Below are 13,769 nucleotides of genomic sequence, written 5' to 3'. Positions count from 1 at the left end.
CCTCTAAAACCATAATTCGTAAACACTTTCAACCGGCCTCTAAGTTTATAACACACCAGTTCAACCTGATGAACGAAGAAGAGGACGAGAGGCAAGGACTGTGAGCGTTATGGATCGTGTAATGCAGAGCGAGTGTTGCAAGCTGCAGATCAAGTGCTGCAGAACGAGTAGCCAACTAAGAGCTGAAATAACAAGCAAAAAGTAAGTCAGTTTTTGCCTTTCAACAAATATCACTTCAATAAAAATTAGTTCATGCTTCCATTATTTTCTATACAAAATAATCTAATGAAATTTTGACATTTGAGAAAACATATTTTTGCTTAGTTTGATACATGGAATTGTTACAAGAACATCTAATTATACTCTTATACATGATAGCTGAATGAAATAAATAGAGGAATCAATTCATTTACATACATACATACCTAACACAAATCAATTCATTTACCAAATCATTGTTGTGTTCAAGAACCTTATCATACTCATTCCTCAAGTGATCTAGGTCAAGTACTAGAGAAGGAAAGTATAACTAGCAAGCCCAAGAAAGTAATAGTTCTAAGGCTTAGCATAAATATACATTGAGGGTAAGACATTTCTTAGCATGCAATTAATGAAGCAAGGTCTAAACTTCTCCAAATTCATTCGAAAAGCAAAGATGAAACATACAAAAAAAGGAGAATAAAAATATTAGAGCAAGAGTATATTTGATAGAAGAACATGCCAAACTTGATGAGCCCCTGTTTTGATGTGTTTATATGCGGCTATTGCCAAACTTGAGGAGCTGCAGTAACCATTAAGCCATTAACAAAACATCTAAAACGTGTAGACCAACAAAAGGTATAGAATTATGTTTACTTTTCAGCTAGCATTGATGATGACTGTTGCTCCTCAAGCCGTTTCTTGGATGCTTGCTGGACATAGTTGGGAACTGAGGGATTTATCTAACAATGATGATAATGTCGGAAGTGATTGTCCTGATGCGGAAGACGGTCTTGAAAATGTAGATGGCTGAAAATGTCGCTTTGGAATGTGTTGTGCCACTAGGGAACGCACATAACTCAGTGACTTCACAATAGCCTCAGAAGCAAATTTAGATATGGACAAAAAAGATGTATGTTTGAGTGATGTTGATGCACAAGATTATTGGTTCAAAGATCTTGACCATGGTCGATTCAGGGAATTAAATAAAGTATTTGGTCCAAGAATATATAAGCGCTTATAACAACAGTCCACACAACAACATTACTGTCACGCATTTCACCAAACACTTTATAAGCATCTTCAATACAACCCTTTAGAGTACAGATCAATCAACGAAGTAGCCACAAATGAATTCAACTTAAAACAGCACTTCGCAGCATAATAATGAACTTCTTGACCTTCTACAAATCCTTTCGACTTCGCCCACAACTCAATGATCGTCGGAAACGTGAAGCAATTTGGCATTACTGCCGGCACAGTGCAGTTTCTAAAATTTATTAGACCCATTAATATTCATCTATTAATTTATTAATTTATTAATCTGATATGAAATTATTAAGTAATCTTAATATTTTTTTGTCATGGTTAATCTTTTTTGGTCTAATGCAACTCTGGAATGGAAGGAGTCGGTGGTGACTCATGTTCATCAGCATGAATTTGTAAAAGATCATTTTACAGTTCGGGACAAAGTTGGAATATGTCACATTAAGGCTTGGTTTCAATTTGGTAAGATGACATTGTGTTTTGATGTTGCTATTATTTATGATTGAATCTTTAAACTATAAAACTAATTTTGTTTATCTGATTTAGACTCTTTGTAAGACGAATTCAAAGTTTAATTTTCACAGGCCATCATTCTAGTCTATTTAGTCTACTAGTGCGCATACCCGTGCGTTGCACGGGATTAAATTTCGGATGTTAAAAAAAAATTATTTGCTTCATATTTTAAATAACTAAATATATAATTTATATGTTATAAAAAATTGATTTCAATTATAAAGTTAAAGTAACATATAAAATGATTATATAAAAAAAATTAAAATTGTAAATAATTATTTTTAGAAGAAATTATAATTTACAAATAATTTATAAATAAAGTTATAGTAACATATAATTTTTTCTTAAAAAATGATAATATTTATAATTAATAAAGATATATTTGTTTTACTTAAATATTAAATAGATTATTTATTATGAATATATATTCTCTTTATTAATACCAACAAAATATATATTTTGGGTTAAGTTTTTGCTAAATTTTGTGAGTTATCAAAAAATTATTAACTCTTTAGAAAGAATAATAGATTAGAATAAGAGAAAAGGGGTGATGCACTGACAGTGTAAAATAGTTTTACACTGTCAACCAATCACAACCATGTATGCAATTAAAATTCTCTTTTATTTTAAAAAACTTTTAATGACATGGCAGATTTGTGATTTTTTATTGGATGACAGTGTAAAATTATTTTACACTGTCTGTGCATATCCATTAAACCCTTAGAATAATTATTAACCCTTTTATATATAGTTATAGATGCAAAGAAAATGAAAATAAAAAATAGATTAGAATAATAGAAAGAAAGATCATTTGAGACATCATTGATTCTATTATTCATTCTTTTAAATAGGGATGGCAAATAGACCCAAACCCGCGGGGTCCACCCGCACCCGAACACGAATCAATGGGTGAAAACCCGAGTTGACTGGGTTTGGGTTCGGGTTCGGGTGCCACCCGATATTTCGGGTGCGAGTTTGGGTAATGTGAAACCCGCGCCCGAAACCCAAAATCACACCCGAATATATATATATATATATATATATATATATATATATATATATATATATATATATATATATATATATATATATATATATATATATATATATATATATATATATATATATATATATTGGAAAATTGTAGAAAAAATATATTTTATGTATTTTGTTGCGGGTTTGGGTGAAAAAACCCGAACCCAACGGGTGTGGGCGTGGGTGTTATTTTGTCACCCGAATAGCTTTTGGGTTTGGGTTCAGGTTCGGGTGGTAATTTCGGGTGCGGGTTTGGGTAGTATGAAACCCGCACCCGCGGGCACCTGTTGCCATCCCTACTTTTAAATGTTTTATTACACATAGAATTAGGAAAATGCATTCAATATCATAAAAAGATTTTAATGGCCAATTTTAAAGTATGTCATTCAAATTTCTATTATTTCCCACTCACAGTGAAACTGCCAATAAAGTCAATAAAGTGAGGCTTTAACATGAGGGAGTGGAATGATATGACAGGAATGAAAATATGGAAGAAGTTAGAGAGTTGGATATTGCTTAACCAAATTGAAAATTAATACTATAATCAATGGGAGAATAAGTATCACAAATAAGAACTTTAAGAAAGAAATAATATAAACAACAATCATATATAACAATCATAGATAAAATGTTTAAAAGAGAAGATGGGGTGGGAAAGACTCAAATTAAATGGCATGGTATATTGCTATTCTCTTGACTGCTCTAAAGACAAAGCACATAAAATATATGTGTGATCCTGCTGCCACTGTGATGTCATTGATTGATACATAGAGATATACTTCCTCACCCATGATTTTTGATGCATAGAAGGAATACTCCCTCAAAAATTCTCATCCTTTCCATTGTTCTACAAAATTCTCATAATATGAAGAAGTGAAAATGAGACCATACTTACTTTAGAAGCCTGCTCCTAAACTCCAAACATATTCAAGGTCTTAGAAACTAAGTTTAGCTTCAAGTTTAATTTCTTTAGGAATCTAAAAATGCAATTACCTTTTCAAGTTCCATAAAACATTATTAGCTAGAGTAATGGAGCATAATGAAACAAACTCATATACCAAGCTTATATTTCCAATGTGAAATTAAGAAACAAACTCATCTACAATAAAACATTAAAAACCACATCAGTGAAAAAAATACTGATATTAATTAGAATAATTCATAAGTATCAACATACCCTTTCTTTAAAAGTTCTATAATCTCTTCTTTTGATTCATCACTCTTTTTGGGAAAGCATTTGTCTCATCATATTTGCTTGTTGTTTGTTTCTAAAGCTATAAAATATTGTCCAAAAGTATATAATTGTATCACTGTTTTTTATCTGTAAAATATCAAATATTATGACAGTTTGATACTGTAAGTCATCAATTCAATTATACATATATACATATAGAATTATCATGGAAACAAACATCAATTTAATGATACATATATACATTGATATCAACACAATGGAAACAAATATTATGACAGTTTGATAATGTCTTACATCAATTCAAGGGAAACAATGACATCAACACAAATATGAACTCTCCAATTACACTGGCAAGTAGAATTAAAACTCACAAGCATGTTATAATTTCTTCATTAAGAATGAACTCATATATCTAAAACCTAACATCAATGCTAAGTACGAAAGCTCCGCATCTAAAATTTGGAATGAACTCAAATATACCTCTCAAAATTACACACAACTTTGGGCCAGCTATCAAAACTATTTGACTAAAGAAAAGAGTAAGCATGGTTTCTTAATATTTAGGGAATTGAAAACATTTGGTTTTAAGGTTCTAAGTTTACCGGTATATTTGATTACCTCGCATATATGGATTTTCCTTACTCCTTTCAAAGGTAGCAATGCCATTGCATTATCCTCATTCAAAATAGTAGTAATTACTAAAGCATATTCTGGAGCTTCCAACAATGATCTAACAATAGAGTATCCTATTGAATGAATAAAGTCCAATATTAAAAGCACTGAAAGCTAAATTAAGCATATGCATATTACAAAAATGGCATGCCTGTGGCTGGATGCACCATGTTGGTAGCTCGACCAAATAAAAAGTTCTTTTGCTCTATGTTATATAATGATTCATCAACTGAGATATAAGACCAAATTCAATTGAAAATTTGAGCACCTGCATTTTCTCAATCTTTCATGTAATAAAAAATTAAAAAGACTATAAAAAATGTATCACACTAAGTAACAAAACACTTTTCCACATGTCCATGCAAGTCCTGATCAAACAATCCCAACATCATATCAATCTGCATATGCATAGGTAACATGTAATAAATACAAAAGAAAACTTTTTGAAAAATATATATTGCTATACTGTTTGACAAATGAATCATCGACATCAAACTTTCAAGAAGATGGTAGTTATTGAAACTCCAATCCCTCCAACGCCGGTCCAAAAAATAACGCTTCTGACGGCTTGGAAACTGCCAGATCTAGGCAATAACATTGACGTCGATGATAAGTGTCTGCGTAGTATAATTTAGACTCACCTTTGCCTATGGAATCATTCGAACTGCAATCATATGTGAAATTTGTAACCTTAAAAAAGACAAAAATATTTCAAAACAGGATAGAAATTGTTAAGGATATAAGAAATTACTTCCTACAGTAGGCAGCCACACATCCTATACCAGTTGCCTTGAATCCAACACACACACCTTCTGAAACCATATGGCTTAGAATGCTGAATTTGATTCAATTAACAAAGAGAAAAGTTGTATTCATTGGCTATTAGAACCTGTAAGAGTAAAAATCCAAAACTGAAACCAGATCAAATATACAAAAGCCCTAAATCTCAAATACCAAAGAAACAAAATTGCAAAACATACAACCATTATTTGATGTTAAAACAAACAAATTAAGAGAAATTTTTTACCTGTTAGGTTTCTTTCATTCAGTATTATATTCAATAACACCATAATCTGGAAAAAAATTAAATAAAAAAGAGATCTGCCGAAAACGATTTTAGATCAGAAACCATTGAATGTCATCACGATGTTAGATTGCAAACGATTTTCTCGGAGTCGTAGCTGCGAAAGGAGCGTTTGTTGGTGGAGAGGGAAGAAGAAGGTAACAAATCACCACCATATTCCATAGCGAGATCTAGTAATCCTAATACACAAATCTTATTGTGGAGGGTTTAGAGGAAGAGAGGGAGAGAAAGCTCTAAAATTGTGTGGTCTGAAGAAATGAGAGAGAAGAGCACGAAGAAATAAATGGTCTAAAGCATGAATGATCTTGATCCATTGTATAGATAACCAAAAAAAATTGAACCATTTTTATTTGCTTCTCCCAAGTTAATTTGCTTTTCGATGTAAAAATCTCTCAAATATGATATGACTATTGAATTGCCCTAGTATATCTTATTATTATTAGAAGTTAATAAAATAATAAATAAAATAATAAAAATATTTAATTAATTCAAACTTTCCTTTTATAGAAAGAATAAAATATAGCATAATGCATGAGAGAATGCCACTTGTCAAAATTGCCATAAAACTCCTTTTGCTTTATTATACTTTATGATTATGATATTAGCATTTAAAAAATAGATGCCTGAAATTCATTATGATTTTCCTATAAATGTGAACTATGCCTTTTGCTACTCTGTATATTGTATATCGTATGCATACAAAATGAGGATGAGGTATCACTGTCAACTAGTGAAAATGATGCCTGCATTCTTGTGTCTAATGCTTTTATACTAATAGTAAGCGTCAACTCTATATCAAACGCATCAAACGAAGGACATGACTGATAAGTGCTAAGATGTCGTTATTGTGTGTATGTAAATTGTGGCACTTATCGATATTTTTTGTTAATATCGTTTGAATAATTCCCTGTTTTGTGTGTAAATTGTATACTTTGTGTTTTATTGTATTTTCGTATACTTCTGTGTCGTTTGATAGTTTTGATGTATTTTTGTAAGTATTCTTGCGTATTCGGAGCATCGAGGAATAAAGTGTCGAAGACACAACTGCGAACACAAGTTTTGGAATAAAGAAGATTTTTCTGGTGTATCGCGCAATAACACGCTTAGCGCGGTTTGGGAGTTGAAGAACTTGGTTTGGTAGACTGGAGTGCACTTAGCGCGGTCTGGAGGGCGCAATGCAAAGGCGGTTTAAGTTGTAAGTGAGGGCGCGCTTAGCGCATTCTGTGAATTTTTGCCTTTATATTCTTTCATTTGGCCATTTTTAGGTTATGATGTTTTGGGTATTTTTGATCTCAAACTTCATCCACCCCATTTTTGGTAGATTTAGCTTAGAAAACAACACTGAGTTGTGCATTTGAATGATCGGAGGTGGATTACTCATCAATCGAAGTTGACAACCCGTGAGATTCGTGGTTATCTCTTCTCCTCTTTGTGTATTTCTTTTGTGTTGGGTTTGTATGTATATTTTCTCTGAACTCATGTACATTTGTTACTTTATTTGTATAAAGTTTGCTTTACAAATCTTTATCGGTGTTTCCTTGATCTTTTTGCTTAAATGCTTCGGATTTGTGTTGTTGTAGAATTAGACATCACAAGTCTTGATTAGGGGAATATCTGTTAGTTTTATATTTTAGAGATAGGTTTGGGGTTAACATCCACGTAATATTACAAAGTTCCAGCACATATTTCAGACTAACAAAGGGAAAATTTATTTGAACAAGCATTAAAGATATTTATGGACTGATTATAAGAGGACATACTAATAACTGTGTTGGCATCTGGATAAGAGGAAGATGCCAAGGGAAGATTGGAGAAACAATACAGTCCACCAGTATCAAGGAATCCTTTTAAAAGAACCTCCTTAGATACCTGAGATTTGACAAAACAATTGTTAGCATGGAACTCAAAAAAGACATTATTATCTTTGGCAAACTTGGAGACAAAAATAGGATTTCTAGTAATGTTAGGTACATTAAGTAAAGGGTTTAAAGTTAGAGTTGTGTGTGAGGCTAGAGATGGTGTGATTTTGGCTGAGCCAATTGACTTGATTTTCAAGCCTTGACCATTACCAACCATAACTTCATTTGAACTTGTGTAACTATGTGTAACTATGTGTGTGGTGCAAATTAAAGCTACTAGGAGTTAAGTGATGAGATGCACCTGGGTCAGTAAACCATGCTTGAGACTCCAGATTTGGTGGAATTTGTAAATCATCTTGATGAGTTGAGAAGGCTGAGGCTTGAGTGGAACTGAGCTGCTGATTCTTCTGCTCTTCCTTAAGTTGTGCAGTTTGATTTGAAGTTTGATTCTTCTGAGGAGTAGGTTCAAAATTTTCATCATAGTGATGCTAGTAATCCATGACTGAGTGCCCATACTTGCCACATAATTGACAAGTTGGTCTGTTCCCAGTGTTGTAGCCTATTCTGTGTAAGTATCAGATATGCCTAAGAGGGGGGGTGAATTAGGTACTTTATAATTTTTTCGGTTTTATGGTGTAAAGTGATTATTTTTCTGGTTTATGGTAATGTTACTAAAAGATGTAAAGTGCAGAAAAATAAATGACACAAGGATATATCCTGGTTCCCCTCACAAACCGAGAGTACTCCAGTCCCCTTACGCAGTAAGAGATTTCAATATAATTGGTATCTTGTACAAGCCTAACCAAACACCAAGAACAATCCTCTTGGATTTTTCACTAAGACCACTTATGAGAACAATCCTCTCAAAGTGTCTAACTTGTTTCCAACAATCCTGGATAACAAGAATACAACAAGTATTTGATTTTGTATAAGTATTTGAATAATAGAACAATGTATCAATCTCTTGATTGATCTTCCCTTCCAATGATAATAATTCACAATTCTTTAAAGTAATAGATTGCTCAAAATATTTTCTGATTTGGATGATATGAAAGTGTGTAGAAAATATCTTGAAAAAGGTTGAAGAATAACAATGTGAATTTCTGAAAAATTTCTAAGAGTTTTTGATTGGAAGAGGTGTAGAATGAATTTGAAATTTTGAGTATATATAGATGTTTATAACACCTCTTGAAATATCACAAGTTTCTGTATTTTAATCATGAACCATTGCCAAGATTAAAGGAAAGGTTTTAATGAAAAGGTGTTTGAGAAGGTGTAATGAAAAGATGCTGTTTTTCAGAAACGTTCAGCAAGCAATCGATTGCACCTTTGTGCAAATCGATTGCACAACTTCTAACAGTCAAAAAATTCAAAAAACCTTCAGTGCAAATCGATTGCTATATTGTGCAAATCGATTTACACATGCAAAAACAGAAGTGCATGAAAAAAACCTTCAGCAAGCAATCGATTTACAGTAAGTGTAAATCGATTTACACTAGGTGAAAATGCATTTTTTGTTTATGAAACTTGAGATTTAAGAAGGAGTATGTTATGCAATTTTGTGGTTTGATTTTTGAGCATCTAAGACTTTAAGTAATTGATAATTATGATTATACCTATTCCAAAGAATCCATAGCTTGAATCAAAGTCTTTACACATGATGCTTTATCTTGAATATCATCTTTTCCTTCTTGTCATGTATGATTTGTCTTCATCAAAACAAAAGATCTTTCATTGAGAATCTTGATTTCACATTCTGGCTCTACCTCGACCTCTACCTCTGAAGTTTCCTCTGCCTCTAGAATGATGAAAGCTACCTCTGGTGGACTTGTTGTTGAGAGTGTCATCATATTGAGCAATATTTGATGTTGTATTAGCCAGAGACAGTTGTTGAAGATATTTATCTAGCTGTGCTTCTTGCACATACAACAAAGCTTCAATTTCATACAACGTTGGTGGTTCAATTTTGCCATATACACTACAACACGGAAGGGCTTCTAAAGCGCTTTTTTGGCCTTTAACAGCGCTTTAAAGCGCTCTCAAAGCCAGCGCTGGCGTAGGTAACGAAAGCGCTTTTAAAAGCGCTCTGGTAGACCCCCCCTATAAGAGCGTTTTTTACAGAAAAAGCGCTCTGGTAGACCCCCCTATAAGAGCGCTTTTTCCAGAAAAAGCGCTCTGGTAGAACCCCCCTGTAAGAGTGCTTTTTCTGGAAAAAGCGCTCTGGTAGACCCCCTATAAGAGCGCTTTTGCTGGAAAAAGCGCTCTAGTAGCCCCCCCTACTAGAGCGCTTTTCCAAAAGCGCTTTGGTAGGTTACGTATTTTTTTTTCTTTTTTTTTAATCTTTGGCAGCGCTTTTTGTAACAAAGCGCTTTCGTATGTGGACCTTTAAGAGCGCTTTTTAAAAGCGTTGTCGTTGCTAAATGAGATATTTTAAAGTGCAGCCTATAATTTCAGCCTCCCAGATCGACCTGTAATATTTTCGACCTGTAATATATTTTCAACCTGTAATATTTTCGACCTGTAATATATTTTCGACGATATATTTTCAACCATAGGTAGGACTATATATATACTAATATAATACCATTATAATATCCAAAATTATATATATACATCATTATGTCAATCAAACTAAATCTCTAACATCAACAATATTATACTTCAAATATTAATTGGCAACAATATGAACAAAGTTAGTAACCATATATCCTAGAGTACTATAATATTCTCTTCAAATCGACACAAATCCTACTACATGAATAGCTTATGAATATATAATTGACACAATTCCTCTTTGATTTCTTCCAACTTAAGTCTCGTGTAAGAAGCAGCACGGAATTCGTCAAAGTACTACAGAATAAAAACATAATATGAATGATTTAGTTAAATGTAATAAATTATAAGAAGTTATCTAATTAAGTTATAAATCCATACCGTGATTGGAATCTCTAATTGATTCATTTGAAGGATTTCTTTAAGAAACCTCAAAACAAAGTATCTGCAGTCTGAACTGTTCCGCTGTATCGGACACTACATAGAAAAACAAATAAGATTTTATAGTTGTCTTGTTTTATCAAGTAGCATAAATATTATAAGCAAAATTGTGAAAAATAATGTACCTGCACTTTGATCCAAGTAATGTTGTTTGATTTAGTCTGGGACACCTGCGCGTCTCGTTGACTTCGAAACACTTGTATTGATCTAACAAAAATATAAAAGCATATATTTAGATCAATCTCACAAATAATTAAATATATAAATATACAAGAATATTTAGAACGATCCCACTTACAAATCAATAATTTCTTTCATAGCCGGATAATTGCTCCACTCACCATCTACCGAATTCAGATAATATACAACTTCTCTTATCGGGTTGATAGCAAGCAACAACCAGTGTGCTCTATAAATTAAAACAATAGGTTATTTGAAAATGTTGCTACGCAAAAGAAACAAAGATTAAATGAACCAAGAATGAGAAACTAACCCTACTGATCGGGTATTATACGCCCAAAGAATCAGACTTTCTGTATTGCCGGATGACATAAATCTATCGACTAAGTGTTGTCTAACTGATTTCGGTTCCGAAGCAATTGTCATTCCGCTGCAATGGGCGGAAGACACGAAACGGAATCTGTTTGACAATGGAGTCCCGCGCAACACTCTGTCATGCAACAACCTTAAATAAAAACATTATAAACATATTAGCGGATGAGTGAATAACCGGATGTATGAGTGCATATTAGTGTATATTACCGGATGAGTGAAAAACATAATAAACATAATGTGTAAATAAATTGTTCGACTAATTAAATAATATATCGGATGAGTGAATATTACCAGATGTACGAGTGCATATTAGACACGCCTAGTTGTTCTTGCGTAAAAATCTCTTCCAAGTCATTTATTGCAATAGGTGACATGAATTCAACACCAAAGATACCTTCATCCATTTTGATTTGACGGAGAGCAACTTCCTTTAAATCGGACATATCAACAAGTGTTCCGAGCGTCGTCTGGTATCGAGGCACAAAAGCACCACCTTTTTTTGCCGCTTGCTTCAGAGAACCCTTAGGTGGTACGCTACAAACTTCCTGTGTCATTTGTTGTGCCCCCCGAGCAGATGCCTAAAAATCATATAACGATCGATAAAATATAAAATCATGAAATTTAGATTCAAATTATATATTAACACCTTAAATGTACCTCTTTTAGTGATGCAACAGACTCCTCCTCCTGTGAAATCCCCTTGCCCTTAATTGCGGGTTTTGTAGGAGCAGTCTAAAATTAAAATGTAAAAAATAATTAACGTAACGGGGCATAATTGACATTCGAAAACTAAATGATTCATAATGGTTTTGAATATACCTCATCACCAATGATAATGAGCTCCTAGGGCCATGCAACAAATGACCCTATTGCATCTCGCATCAATGTTGTCTCTGAGACCATGTCAGGTACCGGTAGCACCGCATCATGATCTAATACAACATCAACTGATACTTTCAGGTGTCCATCCGGGAGCGGTCTAGGGTGAAGTAAATCTCCCACAGTGTTGTGCACTTTTCCCTTTCCAACTAGGCGATAATACGGTGCCGATAAGTATAGTTGGCAAGAAGAAATGCCATAAACCAATAGTAAATATAAAGTCATTATCGTTAATAAAATAGAACAATTTGTAAGGAAAAGGAATTTATAATTACCTCGGGAAGTTTTCTTTGACAGTTGAAACTAGCTTTATCACTAGTTTCTTTCACCGATGCAGTATTGCACTTTTCTCTCATATACATATCTTTATCTCTTTGCAATTCAGAGACTTGTGCTTGCAATTCCTGCAATTTTTGCAACACTTCTTGATTGGTAGGATTTCTTCTCCTAGGATGCTTGTAAAAAGAGGTTGGAGTCACACCATGACCCTTACCCCTCACCCAACCGGGATACTCAGGAGCATCTAGTGCTCTACTAAGTATGCTCCTATCATCCTGGTCCTCACCGGTGGACACCGATTGCGACAAGGTCTCCTGTAATTCATTTACATTTTAATAATTATTAGTGGAGATAAAAAATCATTTATATATTAAAAAACATTTGATTTGATTAAAGACAAAGTATTATACTTACACATTCGGTATAAACTCTCTAAACATCGGGATCGACAGCTTGATTCTTGCCCACACGAGCTTCCTTCCACAACACATGTACAGGAAGTGAAGTTTCCTCACTTTTAGTCTCCTCTAACTATGCATTGAAACAAATGATAAAATCGTCAAATAAAACACATTTAGACAATTAATTAAAACGCATTTCTATTAACTTACAATTTTATCCTCTAAGCGTGCATATCCCAAACGCCCTTTTTTGTATGGATACGCGGGTTTTGATGATCTCGCACTATTTGTGACACTCCTTTTCCGAAAATCTTCATCTCTTTGATTTACAAACTCAACCCAATCTTTTTCATCAATGAAGATCTCATACTTTTTTGGCCGTCCCGGTGCCTCTTCAAGAAAGGTTCCATCTTTATCCTTAAGATAGGTGTTTGTCAAAAAAGCTTTCCACCCTCTATATCTTTTTCCGGCCAAACTAAGTATGTAGCGTCTACGCTCATCTGGTATGTCAAAAGTCCTCTGCAAAAAAACATACGCATAGTGTGTTAGTATAAGTAATTTAAACAATTTATCGTCAAGATAATAACAACAACCATATATGATATATACCCGAAGCTCGTCCCAAATCGCTTTTTTTTTTTTGCATCCAACTCTTCGCTTTTCAGATTCCATTTAGCTACGGAGACTGGAATATGCATACGAACAAGTGTACCAATGTAGCTTGTCAACTTTGCAGAATTAGGACCAATTGGTTGGTTTTTAGAATTCCATTCCAAATGGTATACTAATCCTTGGTCTCTATGTTGAATGATTCCCTTCATAATGGTGATGCCTCGTGCAACTTCTTTTGCTTCAGTATCAGGTGGAGCATTTGTATCCGGAGCATCTCTTTCTTGTGAGTTTTCTTGTGAGTTTTCAGGTGGAGCATCTCTATCCGGATCCACTGAACCTGTATCAAACAAAGTAAAGCACATTAGTACACTATTAATAAACTAACAATCTATACAAGTCAAATGGAAGTCAAACCATGCATGTACAAGTAAATCGAAAACGAAATC

This window comes from Vicia villosa, linkage group LG3 (assembly GCF_029867415.1).
Source record: "Vicia villosa cultivar HV-30 ecotype Madison, WI linkage group LG3, Vvil1.0, whole genome shotgun sequence".
In the NCBI taxonomy this organism is placed as follows: Eukaryota; Viridiplantae; Streptophyta; class Magnoliopsida; order Fabales; family Fabaceae; genus Vicia; species Vicia villosa.
The sequence above is the reverse complement of the archived record's forward strand: the minus strand, read 5'-3'. Positions refer to the sequence as shown.